Here is a 14,512-nt window from a genome sequence, read left to right as displayed (position 1 = left end):
CTGGCTTCCATCTCCATTACTCTCTAAAATACAGTAAATCCACAGTTTCACAGTACTTTACATTATGCATAGCTGTGTATGTAGCCGGTTTGGTTATTGAACAGACATCTTACCTGGACATATTGATACCGGAGTTCTTTCACACGTTCACCGTTTCTCTCAAAGGGTACAGAGTACAACTGCTTCATCCTTGTTTCATGTTTCTCTAGGCAATTGTCATTGTGCTGACCGTACTCACATTCCCAACAGTGATATTGTCTGCCAGCACTCTGTCCCAAATTTCCTGCAGTTTTATTGCATTGTTGCCATGTCAACAATGGCAATTTCCTGCGCATCTGATAATATTCTGCCTCTCCCTCCTGTGGGAGGCAACCTTTGGATCCCACTGAAAAACACAAAACAATCAATATATTTAAAAATGTCAGTACATGTAAAAATGTGAACAAAATGTATTGTACTGTAATATGTAGTTCAATTATCACTGACAGATGCACATCTCACAGGTTGTTTTGACGGAAAATGTGTACTATTGATGCAACTGTTGAACACTGCAGATTTGGTTACACCATTAAACCAGCCTCTCTCAAAGAGAGACCATGGTTTACAACATGGTCAATAATTGTGGCCCTTATCTCATCAGAGACCACCGTTCTGTGTCTTCCTCTCCTTTGTCCTCCATGCATTCTCCCTCTCCCTGCCACTATTCTTTCCCCACCAACCAGTCTTCCTTGATCTATGCATCCAAACAATCATTCCGAAGCCGTCCTCTTTTGTCTGTTTGGTAACTAGACTAAAAACAGGACACTTGGGTCGGCTTTCAGCTGAAACTGCAATGAGCTGTGTTTGGAATGATTAAATATTCTGCTGAGATGTTCTATATGTTTCCATCTGGATACTGCAGAAATGCACCACATTTGCCATCATTCTGTTTTGAATGTGTTTTTAACCGTTTTGGAAATATATAGTTTTGCAGGTGGTGGAGTATGAAAGAGAAAAGAGTTCATGGTTTTTGGAGAATGTGGTCATTTAATTAATTTTGTGTGAAAGCAATGAAAAATGATTCACAATTTGGTCCACATACACTTCTGTTTCGCTGACTGTCTCAAGAGTTTTGACAATATGACTTCAGTTTTGACCAATGCATGTTAACAATTGGAAAAAAAAACGATAAATATTAGCTCCTAAACCCATGTAAATCGTGTATATTTTGTAAAAACTTACTGTAGTGTATTCAAAATCTAAAATATTTAACATTTAATAAAATAGCCCACAAATGACTCCAGCTCAGCAATTTGGGTGAAGACGGAATAGCATTTGGGGGAACACTGTTACAACGCAAAACCTCCTAAAGGATTGAAAGCAGATTTAGTTAAGATTCACAAATCATAAAAGAGGGGGCCGTTGTTGTTATAGCCCACGAGTGCATACACATAAAACCTCCCATGTATACTTTAATATACCATGTATTGACTTTTAATGCATACCTTCATTGCGTCTCAGGTTCCCTTGTGGTTGGATAAATGCTAGGCCCAGACGTAACATATGGCCTGCTACAGACTTTTGTTTTGTTTCCATTGTGGTCGAGCTACTGGAATAGAAAAACAGTTTATCTATACAGTCTACTGCCGTCTTGCTGGGCCGAATCCGTATCCTTTTGTATTCAATGGCACCATACAGATCCATTTACTTGTGTATTCAATGGCACCATACAGAAGTAGCAATTAGCGAAGGTGCTGAGGTCATTCTCTGGCTTAGGTTGGAGTCCAACCTTCAGAGCGTCCATTAACACCTCCTTTAGCCAATGAGAGCACTGGCAGGTTGTAGGTCAGACACCTCCGCTGCCTGTGGTGAGAGCCTACATTGTTCATGTTCACACCTCATCAGCCAAAATGACATATGGCTCCACGGCACATATTGGGGGAATGTGTATGTGGTGTGTGTGTTTTTGCATGTGTGTACGTGTGTGTGTGTGTGTGTGTGTGTGTGTGTGTGTGTGTGTGTGTGTGTGTGTGTGTGTGTGTGTGTGTGTGTGTGTGTGTGTGTGTGTGTGTGTGTGTGTGTGTGTGTGTGTGTGTGTGTGTGTGTGTGTGTGTGTGTGTGTGTGTGTGTGTGTGCGTGTGTGTGGGTGTGTGGGTGTGTGGGTGTGTGTGTTACTTGGTTAACCATGGCTTTGAAAAGCTTCCTAAGACTCTGATGGGGACCAAGTAACAACATCCCCAAAAAACTTTAATATCCACAGAAGTGTAAAACAACCAACATTTTTATACAAGTGTGACAGGTTAGGGTTAAGGTAAGAGGAGGGTTAAGGTAAGAGGTAGGGTTAAGGTAAGAGGAAGGGATAAGGTGTGTTTAGATGTTAGAGAGTGGTTAAGGTACGGGTTAGGGTAAGATTGAAGAACAAAACTATACCTGATTCAAGCTGCTAGAGTATTGTGCATTATGCCACCCTCACCCAACCTCTTAGATCTCCTGCACCACCCTTAACCAACCTACAAGATCTCTTGCCACCACCCTTACCCAACCTCCTAGATCTCCTGCCACCACCCTCACCCAACCTCCTAGATCTTCTGCCACTACCATCCCCCAACCTCCTAGCCCCTCTTCACCACCCTCACCCAACCTCCTACATCTCCTGCCACCACCCTTACCCTACCTCCTAGATCTCCTGTCACCACCCTCACCCAAACTCATAGATCTCCTGCCACCACCCTCACCCAACCTCCTAGATCTCCTGTCACCACCCTCACCCAAACTCATAGATCTCCTGTCACCACCCTCACCCAACCTCCTAGATCTCCTGCCACCACCCTCACCCAACCTCCTAAATCTCCTGCCACCACTTTTGCCTTCTTCACCTCCTCAGGGTTTAGAGTCACCAGACATGCAAATAAGATGCATAAAGAATAGCAATCTCTGGTGAGAGAACAGGACTAAAGCTTTGACCAGCCATGAGCTGTGTCAGTGAAATATGAAGGTCCCCAACTTATTGGAGAGGAATGAATTGAACAATTGTACTTTATAAACCAGGTGTTTGGTACCCTTGCCATTACTAACAGACTAGCAGAGGTAACAGTGGTAGGAACAGGCACTGAAACACTAACATTATACAGTTCCTTTACATTTTATTAATTAGCACATTATCTATCAACTACGATAAGAAGTCTGGCCAGGTGAGATAAATATGAGATGACTAGAAGGGGGACTATCGAATGCTGATAAGTCGCCTTCTTACTAACAACAGTGTGCAAAATAACATTGCACTATTGGTTAGATGGGAGGAGAGGACTTCTTTCTTATGGATGGACACACCTAACATACCATATAATTAAAGGCTGCTGGTACAATTAGCCGTGAGCGAAACCTATGTTTTAAGCAGAGAGAGCAGCCAGAGTTTACAGTGCCGTGTTACAAGATTACACAAGTTGGAGACAATGTCACAGATGTTTAAGAGAACTGCAAACCTTAAAAGTTACAGTGATTTATATAATTTTGGTATCCATTTGCCATTTGATTACTGTAATCATTTTATCATGGCTTCCTGTAAACACGCAACATACAGTATGCCTTATCAAAACCAAAAGTAGTTGTGAGAGCTGGTACAGTCCCTAGCAGTGGGAGGGATGGGTAATTCCCTGTTGGATTCCCAGAAACACACTGTATTACAAGACAGAGAACAATGGCCTTTCACCATCCACCCTCCTGGCTAAGGCAAGCTCATTGGAGGATATTAATAGAAACGTCTGTGATTTCTGGAATACCCCCCCCACCCCCACCTGCCGTTGAACGTAGCAGCCGCTGCAAACCTGGGAACGTGCTGATAAACCCAGGCATTTGGCAAGAGAAGTTTGTTATGTTTTGGCACACCACTGTTGACTGTGCTTTAGAGACATATGGCATTGTTGTTGCAACCTGAGTCACCATGATGACGGCTAAAAGTAAGAACCTGTATGCACTCAAATGATAATGACACACCTGATAGTAGCATTACATTACATTACATTGAAACCATTAAACATCCTCATATAAGTACAGTACGTTTTCAGCTGTCTAGAGAGAGGCTTTTCTCAAACATACAGTTGGCTAATGGAATCTCCAGCACTAGATTCAGGGTTTGGTCTGTTTTTGATATATATTTGTTGGCGGAGGTGATAGTTAGTAAGAACGCCAGTCTGCTCTATAGCAGTCGTCCAGCTTCAGGCTACCATATTAATCTGATGTACAGCACTAAATCAGGCCTTGGCAGCAGTCTCTCTCTCTCACACACACAGCAGACTTTTAGAGTACATGGGAAATGCATAAAGTTGTCAGTAATATTCATGGTCGTGTTGCTCAAGTGGTTTATTGCACACAAAAGTGAGGGGGAGGCAGTAGACTACAGTTCCTTCGGTGTGTGTATGTGTATGTGTGTGTGTGTGTGTGTGTGTGTGTGCGTGCGCAGGGGCACAACTTTCCCTGGGGACATTCTGAAATTGCATTTTTTGTCCCCCCCCCCAGTTTTATCATTGGAATGTGATACAAAACAAGGCAACGGTGTGCTTTAGGACCATGTGGACGACTCCGAGCGGTCGGGTAGGCCGTGTTTATCCGGCTAGATAGAAAAAACATATAATAATACCCCCCCCCCCCACTTCTAAAACCAAAGTTGCGCCCCTGTGTGTGTGTGTGTGTTTGCGTGTGTACATGCGTTCGTGCATCCAGATAGATTTGTATTGGGTTCCAGGTATAACCATCTTGGGTTCTTACATGGAAAGTGTTGTCCTATGGGGACAGCTGAATGACCCTTGCAGGTTTTAGATGACACATTTTTATCTAAGAGTGTATGTCTTTCTTTGTGGACTATCCAAAGTGAATTTGCGTGTGTGTCTGCTCAGGGTTGCTGAGCTAAGTCTATTAAAGTTATTTCAAATCAAATTTGATTTGTCTCGTGCGCCGAATACAACACCTTACAGTTAAATGCTTATTTACAAGCTCTTATCCAACAGCGCAATTGTTAAAGAGCCCATGAAACGACAGCCATCCTCTCTGGTGCCATCTTGATTGGGCTTGAATACTAGAAATATATACACACGCACACACACTTTACAGAGTAGACGTAGTCCACATACTCCTCCAGCTCACCTATACTCTACCTTTTCACATACGGTATAACGCTTGTCGTTATTAAACTGAACACTGAAACAAAAATAACAACGTGCAAAATGAAACCGAAACAGTCCTGTCAAGTGCAGAACACTAAACAGAAAACAACTACCCACCAAACATAGGTGGGGGAAAAAGCTACCTAAGTATGGTTCCCAATCAGAGACAATGATAGCCAGCTGTCCCTGATTGAGAACCATACCCGGCCAAAACAAAGACATACAAGACATAGAAAAAAGAACGTAGAATGCGCACCCCAAATCACACCCTGACCAAACCAAAATAGAGACATAACAAGCTCTCTAAGGTCAGGGCGTGACATACATTTTAGAGATTGGACGGATTGTACAGATACTACAGATTAGACAGATACTACAGATTAGACAGATACTACAGATTAGACAGATACTACAGATTAGACAGATACTACAGATTAGACAGATACTACAGATTAGACAGATACTACAGATTAGACAGATTATATAGATACTACAGATTAGACAGATACTACAGATTAGACAGATACTACAGATTAGACAGATACTACAGATTAGACAGATACTACAGATACTACAGATTAGACCGATACTACAGATTAGACAGATACTACAGATTAGACAGATACTACAGTAGACAGATACTACAGTAGACAGATACTACAGATTAGACAGATACTACAGATTAGACAGATTTTGTCAATTTTTAAATTTATATTCTCTCACATCAAACACAACTCAAGCCTCCCCACTGTTCTTATCATAAAGACAGGGAGAGTCACAGGTACAGCCACTAAGCCCTTTCAGAAAAGAGCTCGGGGAAGCTCAGGGTGGTTTTCCCCTCTGGGATGGGAGCAGAGCTGGAAGACGGTCACAGAGCTGGGGAAACTCAGGGTGGTTTTCCCCTCTGGGATGGGAGCAGAGCTGGAAGACGGTCACAGAGCTGGGGAAACTCAGGGTGGTTTTCCCCTCTGGGATGGGAGCAGAGCTGGAAGACGGTCACAGAGCTGGGGAAACTCAGGGTGGTTTTCCCCTCTGGGATGGGAGCAGAGCTGGAAGACGGTCACAGAGCTGGGGAAACTCAGGGTGGTTTTCCCCTCTGGGATGGGAGCAGAGCTGGAAGACGGTCACAGAGATGGGGAAACTCAGGGTGGGTTTCCCCTCTGGGATGGGAGCAGAGCTGGAAGACAGTCACAGAGCTGGGGAAACTCAAATGTCTGATGGATTAGAGGGTGTGTGCGTGCATGTACGCCGCGTGTCTGTATTTATGTCTGTGTCTGTATGGGAAGTGGTATTTGTTGCTCGCAGTCCCTCTGAAACCATGACGAGAGGGACATCTGGAGTTACGCAAGACAGCCACCACACCGCCCTGGGGACTTGGAACCCTCCGGCCAAAGGAAGTGCTCCTCTCTCCCCCTCGGGAAAGGCTGAGAGAACTCTGGGCCTTGGGGCCAAAGGGGCTTTACCTATTACCCCCAATCATAAACATGGAGGCCTGTGGAAAGCCTCTGCAATCTCCCCCGTGGACATTGAGCTATGACCCTTACCAAAGCTGGCATATTAGTTATATGTCATGTACACAAGATGTGCCTCTGTCTTTGACTCTCATTCTTTCGGACGGGAGCAGCTGAGTCTAGCAATGTTGGCAATCTGACGGTCCTGCTAAAGTTATGAAGATGTCATGGAAGAAGATAAACTAAAACTTTTTCAGTTGCTTACCTTTCTTTTGATAAGTGCTGAGAGAATAAACAAAATGTTCGTTATTTGTTTGTTTAAATTTTTCGGTTGACTGACGTCGGTTCAATTATTTGAATGCAATTTTGCTAGATTTTTTGCTGTGAGCATATTGCACAGTTTCTCTAGAGATAAATCGGATCAAGACTTAACTCTGCGATGTACTGTAGTAGGGAGTTGTAGTTTTCAACATGCCAATATAAAACGCATAAAACACGGTAATTAACTACAATGACCATAATCCATTGTTCATCTACTTTTTTTTTTACGACAGACAGAATAATGTGATATTGTGAGGTGATTTAGAAAAGAGCTGTTGCTTCGGGAGGTATCTCTACTTAAAAATACACCGTCTAAGTGATTGACAGTTGGTATTCAGAAGTCATAATAGTATGCCTTATTTACTTTGAAGAACTACATAACAGTGATTTTGTCAGACAGTGTAGACAGCAGCTCTATAGAGATGAGATGATGACTTGGAATGAAATAATGAAGTCATCAAATAAAACAAATGTAATAAACACAACAACTGAAATACTGAGTTAAAGTAATGTGAGTAAATGGTGGTTAATAAATCATAGACAGTAATGGACAGTCACTACCATCATGGGACTTGTATTAATTGTTTTATTCAGTGTTGTTACAGCATTCAACCCACATAATGCATAGTGCATTTAATGTAAAAACATATATATAAACGATACCGAACTCAAAAAACGTGATAATTTTCTATAATTGAACCGAAACCTAACCGACCTCAAAAATCACCAATCACTCAGCACTGCCTGTGATATTAACCGATTATGTCATTGTTTGACAGGAATTCAAACTGTCTGTGTGTCTCATGAACGCGTTCGCACAATGTAGACCCGCTGAGCCTATACCTCTGGAATCTAACATGATCAAGTTTTCAGGTCTTAAAACCAAATTACTAATCACGTGAATGTAGTTACCTCCATTACATGTTCTAGTTTTATTGAGGACTTTGTGGGATTTGATGATTAAACCCTGTGTATTGAGACTAGAGAGGTGAATATATAGTGAGATGTATACTCAACTGTAGAAAATATATAGTGAGAAATACGGATTCAAATTTTGCTACCAACTAACTGACCCTCATCATCCAGTTAACAAACTATAAAATACAAATCTGAACCGTCAAATTATGTGACCAACTGAAAATACAATGCCTGCATACATGGAACTGATATGTTTCATTAAAAGCTTAATAGAAACGTGCAACAACAGCAAGCCTGTCATCTTACACTCAAAGGGCTACATTACTGAACATGCAACTCCTGTAATGAGTCCTTTTCTTGCTTTTTGAATTGTTGCGCAATGACTGGGTTTATAAGACGTTTCACTCCAGCAGCAAGGAGATGGTTAAGAAGCTGCAGCAGCAGCTCTCCTGCTTTCTGACAGGAGATATTTTGCTCAAACTGTATGCTGCGATAAGACAACTTACGAAAATACACAGGATCCAATTTTACACGAATTCGATTGGAGTCTTAAAGTACTTTCTTGTCATTCAAAGTTAAGTTCTTAATTAGAACATTCCAGACGGGACGTGTCCTTTAATTCCGGCCTACCTAGTGATAACTATGATATTATTGCAGACAAAAAAAAAGGACGCTAATGATATCAACAGCAAGACAGAAGTGAACTTGAAACGCATGGCATTTCTCTGCCACAAGCCAGTCAGAGTGGCCATTGTTCCCAAGCAAACTGTTTGAAGTTTTATTAGTTGTATGTACGGAATACACATGGTATGCACCGTCCAACGAAAGGCTCACTTGTTAAAAAAAACAGGGAGGCTGTTGCTCTCACTTCTCCATTTCAGTGCTCTGACCCACCCAGTAAATGTCAATGACGTTCAAGGAGAGTTCAAACCTGACGACGGGATCCCAATCAGGTAATGGGAGCGTAGTGAACTGCCGGCTGGAGGTTAGAAAAGAGACTGAGAAAAGAGAGGGAGAGAGAAGGTTAGAGAAGAGACTGAGAAAAGAGAGAGAGAGAGAGAGAATGACAGCAAAAAAGAGAGCTAGGACAGACAGGAGAGAAAGTTAAAGAGAGAGGGTGATAGGGGAAGAAGAGGCAGTAAGCGCTCACAGGCCTTTGGGGAGAGTTGAAACATTATCCAGAGGAGCAACACACACACAAATACACACACACACACACACACACACACACACACACACACACACACACACACACACACACACACAAACAAACAGCTGATATGACAAACAGCTGATATGCCACTGTGGATCCATCCATTTGGGCTTGGATGACGCTGTGGCAGATGGAGGAGGTTTTCTTTCTCTCTCTCGCAATAACATTTTAATTTAAGGGGCTTTATCAGCATGGGAAGCAAGTTTACGTTGCCAAAGCAAGTGAAGTAGATAATACATACAACAAAAAGTGAAAAGTAAACATTACACTAACAAAAGTGCCAAAAGAATAAAGACATTTTAAATGTCATATTATGCATATATATATATATAGTATTGTAATGATGTGCAAATAATTAAAGTATAAATAAACATACACACGGGTTGTATTTACAATGGTGTTTGTTCTTCACTGGTAGCCCTTTTTTTGTGGCAAAAGGTCATACATCTTGCTGCTGTGATGGAACACTGTGGTATTTCACCCAGTAGATATGGGAGTTTATCAAAATTGGATTTGTTTTCAAATGATTTGTATGTCTGTGTAATCTGAGGGAAATACGTGTCTCTAATATGGTCATACTTTGGGCAGGAGGTTAGGAAGTGCAGTTCAGTTTCCACCTCATTTTGTGGAAAGTGTGCACATAGCATGTCTTCTCTTGAGAGCCAGGTCTGCCTTCGGCGGCATTTCTCAATAGCAAGGCTATGCCCACTGAGTCTGTACATAGTCAAAGCTTTCCTTAATTTGGGGTCAGTCACAGTGGTCAGGTATTCTGCCACTGTGTACTCTCTGTTTAGGGCCAAATAGCATTCTAGTTTGCTCTGTTTTATTGTAAATTCTTTCCAATGTGTCAAATAATTATCTTTTTGTTTTCTCATGATTTTGATGGGTCTAATTGTGTCGCTTTCCTGGGGCTCAGTTTGTGAACAGATGTACTTGTCACATGCGCTGAATACAAAACATTACAGTGAAATGCTTACTGACAAGTTCCTAACCAACAATGCAAATTTAAAGTAAAAAATAGATATTAGGAAAACAATAGATAAGAAAATCTATAAACAAATCTGCAAAATGACAGTGAAAAAAACAGTAGTGAGGCTATATACAGGTGGTACAAGTACAAATAAGTCAAATAACCATAACCAATACTGTAAGTACATGTAGGTAGAGTTAAAGTGACTATGCTGATAAACAGAGTAGCAGCAGTGTAAAACCTTAGCTCTAGCCAGTCTCTACTCCCAGTATTACTACAACCTTAGCTCTAGCCAGTCTCTACTCCCAGTATTACTACAACCTTAGCTCTAGCCAGTCTCTACTCCCAGTATTACTACAACCTTAGCTCTAGCCAGTCTCTACTCCCAGTATTACTACAACCTTAGCTCTAGCCAGTCTCTACTCCCAGTATTACTACAACCTTAGCTCAAGCCACAGTCTCTACTCCCAGTATTACTACAACCTTAGCTCAAGCCACAGTCTCTACTCCCAGTATTACTACAACCTTAGCTCTAGCCACAGTCTCTACTCCCAGTATTACTACAACCTTAGCTCTAGCCAGTCTCTACTCCCAGTATTACTACAACCTTAGCTCTAGCCAGTCTCTACTCCCAGTATTACTACAACCTTAGCTCTAGCCAGTCTCTACTCCCAGTATTACTACAACCTTAGCTCTAGCCAGTCTCTATTCCCAGTATTACCACAACCTTAGCTCTAGCCAGTCTCTAATCCCAGTATTACTACAACCTTAGCTCTAGCCAGTCTCTACTCCCAGTATTACTACAATCTTAGCTCTAGCCAGTCTTTACTCCCAGTATTAATACAACCTTAGCTCTATCCAGTCTTTACTCCCAGTATTACTACAACCTTAGCTCTAGCCAGTCTTTACTCCCAGTATTACTACAACCTTAGCTCTATCCAGTCTTTACTCCCAGTATTACTACAACCTTAGCTCTATCCAGTCTTTACTCCCAGTATTACTACAATCTTAGCTCTAGCCAGTCTTTACTCCCAGTATTACTACAACCTTAGCTCTATCCAGTCTTTACTCCCAGTATTACTACAACCTTAGCTCTAGCCACAGTCTTTACTCCCAGTATTACTACAACCTTAGCTCTAGCCACAGTCTCTACTCCCAGTATTACTACAACCTTAGCTCTAGCCACAGTCTCTACTCACAGGAATACCACAACCTTAGCTCTAGCCAGTCTCTACTCCCAGGAATACCACAACTTTAGCTCTAGCCAGTCTCTACTCCCAGTATTACTACAACCTTAGCTCTAGCCAGTCTCTACTCCCAGTATTACTACAACCTTAGCTCTAGCCAGTCTCTACTCCCAGTATTACTACAACCTTAGCTCTATCCAGTCTTTACTCCCAGTATTACTACAACCTTAGCTCTAGCCACAGTCTCTACTCCCAGTATTACTACAACCTTAGCTCTAGCCACAGTCTCTACTCCCAGGAATACCACAACCTTAGCTCTAGCCAGTCTCTACTCCCAGGAATACCACAACCTTAGCTCTAGCCAGTCTCTACTCCCAGTATTACTACAACCTTAGCTCTGGCCAGTCTCTACTCCCAGTAATACTACAACCTTAGCTCTAGCCAGTCTCTACTCCCAGTATTACTACAACCTTTAGAAATGTTAGTACATTGTGAGATAAAAAACCAACACGTGGGCCTGTCCCTTCAATCAAACCGTCCATCTTCCCAAAAGCCTATTTTGAATGACCTCAAACATGACTTGCGCTAAACTGTGTAACACGCATTAATACGGGAAAATGTCAGACTCTAAGATTAAACCCGTCGACAACCCATCTAATGTGTTGCCAGTCTCTCTGAGTGACAGAGTTGACTGTAAAGTGGTCATTAGCAGGACTCCAGTTCACATGATTAAGTTCAGTGTTCAGTCTATATTCACTCTGATTCCTGTTAGATCTGATGTCCAAGGTCATTTCCACCCCATTTGTAAGCACCATTATAAAGTCAAGAGCCAATGCTAATTTGTTTCACAAACAGGCCGTTAGGAAGGAAATACAGTTGGGCTTGTATGGGCTCATTGTAAACCACGTTTCCTAACCACCCCCACCCCCACCCTCCAACACACACACACACACACACACACCATCATCATCACGCACACTCATCAAAAGTGGTGCAGTCCTTCATTACTAGCCTATTGCCAGTGGTTGCTAGGTGACAATCACCAAACTCAAACTCCGTTTTGCAGAGACGGAGAAAACCGATCGTGATGCGTGAGCACTGAACTCACTCGTGGGGGTTAATTGTGGTTGTTTGAGAGCTAAGACACACATTAACACACTCCAGACAAAGAACGGGATCTAACAGTTCACCGTGCTGCCAGAGCTGTTGAAATGAGAGGTTCACATCCAGTAAATATTGACTTTACAAAGCAAATGTTTAACTTTGTGTTCCTTCAAGTGACTTTTGATTTGTGCTGACGGGACAGTTTACAGAGATGTGTGTTTATGAAGGGATGGCAGCACTGTGACTGCACCGTTAGTGTGTGTGTGCATGTGTGTGTGTTTGTGAGAGAGAGTGTGCATGTGTGTGAGAGAGTGTGCATGTGTGTGTGTGTGTGTGAGAGAAACTGTGCATGTGTGTGTGTGAGAGAGACTGTGACTGCATGTATAGCATGCATTGTGAGTGTGTACTAAACATGCCCACACAGTTTGTTTGAGGGGTTCAATTGTGAGTGTGTACTATGCATGCCCAGACGGTTTGTTTGAGGGGTTAAGTCAGCAAAATGTGCATGTTGAATAAAAGGACATCTTTTGCAGTCTGTCTCCCTCACTATAAACTCAGTCCAGTCTAGCGTCAGTCCCTCTCCACTTCATATAAACTCAATCCAGAACAGATACTGAATTGGCTGCCAAATTGCCAGCTCATCAGCCTTATGGTCTTATCATACAGTATGTTGACTTGCTCTTCCTGATGCTACTGTGTTGCACGTACACGTTTGATCGAAGCCTGCGGGCGATTCTTCCCTGAATTTGACCCATAACAGGCAATTAGTATTTTCCATTGAACCCCGAAGGTTGTGGGAGTCAGGCCAGTCTTGTGTTTAAGGTGAGCTCACCTGCTGTGTGTGTGTGTGTGTGTGTGTGTGTGTGTGTGTGTGTGCGTGCGTGCGTGCGCGTGTGCGTGTGTTCGTGTGTGCGTGCGTGTGTGCGTGCGTGCTTGTGCGTGCGTGCGTGTGTGTGTGCAAATACTTTTTCAAGAAAAACACATTAACTAATGCCTCTGTCATGCAATGACGCCGTCAGCTAAGATGGTTGCCCCACACTTAGGAAAAGGGTCCCAAATGTCATTAGGTACACACATCAGCTAAACTATTCTAAAAATGTTTTGTTAAACAATACAAAGGAGGAGTACACCAGGTTGATGAATAGGAGGGACAGAGAAGGTACTGTTTAGTCGTTAATCACCTGTCTACCTTGTGCAAATACAGTAGCTGTGATGGAGTAAACACTTAAAGTGTACACATTCCAAAGAATAGCAGCTAGTGTGATCACTCATATTTGCTTATATGAACTCTGTGTTATTGTGCGTTGAACTCGCACTTGAATTGACTTTCTTTTTTTTTCCGTCTGGATTGTTTCTCAGTCAACATGGAATACCTTGTATGATAAAGTAACTTCACAAGAACAAAAAACAATGCTAAGGAGTCCATTTTAATTCAGAACTTTTTGACCTTGCCACTTTTGATTTGAATGAACTTTCGGTATAGTTTTGCACTTGGAAGTAGTGGTCAGAAAGTAACTTTTTGGACTTGAATGCCAGAAAATGTAAGAGTGTATTGTAGCGCAGCAGTCTAAGGCACTGCATCTCAGTGCCAGACGTGTGCCTACAGACCCTGGTTTGAATCTAGGCTGCATCACATCTGGCCGTGATTGGGAGTCCTGTAGGGCTGTGCACAATTGGCCCAGCGTCGTCCGGGTTTGGCCGGGGAATGCTGTCATTGTAAATAACAATTTGGTCTAAAATAAACTGACTTGCCTAGTTAAATAAAGGTTAAATGTTTAAAAAAATAAGAAGAACTTGATCTTAACCCATAAGAGTCTAAGCCGGGAGGGGTATTTTTATTTTACTAGGCAAGTCAGTTAAGAAGAAATTCTAATTTTCAATGACAGCCTAGGAACAGTGGGTTAACTGCCTGCTCAAGGGCAGAACGACAGATTTGTACCTTGTCAGCTCGGGGGTTTGAACTTGCAACCTTCCGGTTACTAGTCCAACGCTCTAACCACTAGGCTACCCTGCCACCCCTGCTGGTACTACCAAGGATAATTTTGCTATTTTATTTGGAGTTTTAAGACCCCTTAAAGTATCAAAACAATATATAAAAAATGTATTTGATGAAAAAATGTTCACTACATGTTCATTACATGAAACAACAGGAAGTTTGTTCTGAAGTGTCTGTCCTAGATATAAGAAAGATCAGGAAACATTTTTCATTT

This window comes from Oncorhynchus clarkii, chromosome 3, assembly GCF_045791955.1.
Source record: "Oncorhynchus clarkii lewisi isolate Uvic-CL-2024 chromosome 3, UVic_Ocla_1.0, whole genome shotgun sequence".
Classification (NCBI taxonomy): Eukaryota; Metazoa; Chordata; class Actinopteri; order Salmoniformes; family Salmonidae; genus Oncorhynchus; species Oncorhynchus clarkii.
The sequence above is the reverse complement of the archived record's forward strand: the minus strand, read 5'-3'. Positions refer to the sequence as shown.